The sequence below is a fragment of the Chaetodon auriga genome, chromosome 2 (genome assembly GCF_051107435.1).
Source record: "Chaetodon auriga isolate fChaAug3 chromosome 2, fChaAug3.hap1, whole genome shotgun sequence".
NCBI classification, from domain to species: Eukaryota; Metazoa; Chordata; class Actinopteri; order Chaetodontiformes; family Chaetodontidae; genus Chaetodon; species Chaetodon auriga.
This window is the reverse complement of record NC_135075.1, coordinates 9,454,651-9,457,168: the sequence shown is the minus strand read 5'-3', so window position 1 is coordinate 9,457,168 and position 2,518 is coordinate 9,454,651. Positions and strand designations below refer to the sequence as shown.

Genomic DNA, 2,518 nt, shown 5'->3' with positions numbered 1-2,518 from the left:
GCCATTTGGACAATAAAGAAAATTTGTTCAGTGCCCTCACCAGCACTTCAATAAATAATACAAGCAGCCCTGAAATTGCATTGTTATTGAATACAAGCCGCAGGCCACTCCTGGATTACCCTTTTTCCCATGTATCAATTCATATTACACAGAGATGGGGAGTATTTACTGTGGAGGACCTTTATGGGATTTAATCATCATTTGAACTTTTGACTTTATTTAAGAATCTGCTAATCTATCCGTTACATGTAATAAGTGCTGTGACAGTGTTTTTATGATTTCAGGTGTATCCACCACAGTTCCTGCAATAACTGATTTTTTGGCCATTTGGGGGCAGCTTTTTTACACATTCAGCTGTTACGAACAACATTGCCATTAATTTGAAGTCATTTCTAACAAGAAGAAGAATAGAAGAATCAGAGGGACAATCCCCTTTATTTGTCACACAGTAACATCCACATGCACACACACACGTCATGCACTGGTGAAATTTGTCCTCCGCCTTTGACCCATCCTGGTCGTCCTTCCTCCGCAGCAGACCAGGAGCGGTGGGCTGCCATCCCGCCGGCACCCGGGGACCCAGTTCTTTTTGTCACCATTGGTCAGGTGGTGATCTTCTTGCATGTTTTTAGTGGGGGTATATTATGGAGGATACCCCAGGTGAACACAGGGAGAACATGCAAACTCCACACAGAAAAGCCCTTTTCCTCGAGCAGCAGGCACCGAAGGCATGTTGGAGGACACGCCCCCGGCGCCCACAGCGAGAATCCAACCCGGGACCTTCTAGCTGTGAGGCAACAGTGTTACCAACGTGCCACCGTAACAACCATGTAAGTCCAATATTCAGTTTCTTTTTTCTTTGTTTTTGGTCTCTTCTAACTCATAACTACCAACACTGGGATTTGAGAATACAGGAAGTTTTCCGGCTCGCTGCCTTGGACCATCTCACCACCCTTATCACCGCCCACATACCCCTCACATTTAGACAAGAGTACATACAGTCAACCTTAAAACTCTTGACTTTGACTGATGTTGTTCTTCATTGAGTATGGATAAGCCTCCTCCCATTTGATGAGATACTTGTACACATGCTTAGCCTTTTTATGCTGATACTCCATTAGTCCATCTCTCTCACATTCATCCTTCTGCTTCTTCTTCTAGCTAATGTTTTACATACTGCCATCTATGGGAGAGGAATAGCAAACATATCAAATCATTAACCTTTTTTTATTTTTCTTGCAGAAAGGTTAAATACATGCGGAGGAGCAGAAGAGAAGTGTAGAAGCATAGAATTCTGGGAAAACCTGGGTTGACAGGTATGACCAACTCCCATGGGAAATATCTTGCTTCTCCAGGTGATAAATGCTCCACTACGTTCACTAGTCAGTCACTAACTGTGTCTGCTGTTTGGTGCTGAGCAGGTAGTGTACAGAGGCTTTTAAGAGCTTTTTCAGACCCTGTGACAAATGTAAGGTATATTTACAGTCTGTTATGCTGATTGTCCATACTGTCATTTTACAGCGTTGGTCAATTCTGTACACAACATCTATTGCACATCTGCTTTTTCTAAGGTTTCTTCCATTTTTTTTCCCTTTTTATTTGTCATGCTCATCAATGCAGTGCAGAGCAAGGCGTGAAAGCGTGGCTGCAGATGAATGGAGAAGTGAGGTCAAACATGGAGCCACCTGGATCTGAAGAGGCCAGTGCTTCACTCTCTGACCTGACAGTGTTGGGCAGCATCCGGGGAGAAGCAGAGCTATCTGAGATGTCTAATAGAGGCCCATCTGCCTGCCTCCCCTGAGTCCCCTGCTACCTTTGCCCCGCCATGTGTTCCCCCATAGCCTGCATTCCCAAATCAGTGGCAGCCGAGCCCACATTCAGCATCTGTCTGTGCTAGATACGTCAGTCTGTGCTGGCCCGCTCACAGCCCCTCCACAAACACTCAGAGGATATTCTTCCACTCCAGGCTTCCCACACCTCTACAGTAAATTATCACCTCCCCAGAAAGAAAGCGCAGCACTGCCTGAGAGTTTGGATTACACAGCATCGAGTGCTGGGCCCAGACAGTTGACATTGCTGTGTAATCATCATTACCCTCACAACTGCCTCTCAAGTAGGGTCACAAGGAAGTCAGCGCTCAAGTATCATACAATAAACGCTATGTAAATGCTTGAATGTTCAAACTGCCCCTCGTCTGAGGAGGTGTATGTTGAAGTGCCTGGTTAGCTGAGCTCTAAAGATTTGGAGAGATTGTGGTGATAAAAGCAGCTTCACAGCGACACTGAAAGTAAACAGTCTGCAGCGTATGATGAAATATGTTTTCATTGAATTAAGTGAAAACAAATGACAATGGTTGGCCCAGAGATGGTGTGCCTGGTGTGCCACAATATGGATATTTACCTATGATGCCTCGTCTATGCATAAACTTTTACCCTGCACTGCAAAAAGCTTCATCTTGTCATTTTTGACAACAATGTTGTCAAAAATTTGACAACAATTTTCTTTTAAAAGTAAAAGA

General features: G+C 44.4%; 1 long non-coding RNA gene across 1 annotated transcript; it reads left to right on the top strand.

The window, feature by feature from the left end:
* Positions 1-488: 488 nt before the first annotated feature.
* LOC143339227 (uncharacterized) lies at positions 489-2,431 on the top strand. Its single transcript, XR_013079314.1, has 3 exons — positions 489-830; positions 1,243-1,316; positions 1,621-2,431. It is a non-coding gene; the product is annotated as an uncharacterized LOC143339227 (long non-coding RNA).
* The last annotated feature ends 87 nt before the right edge of the window (positions 2,432-2,518 follow it).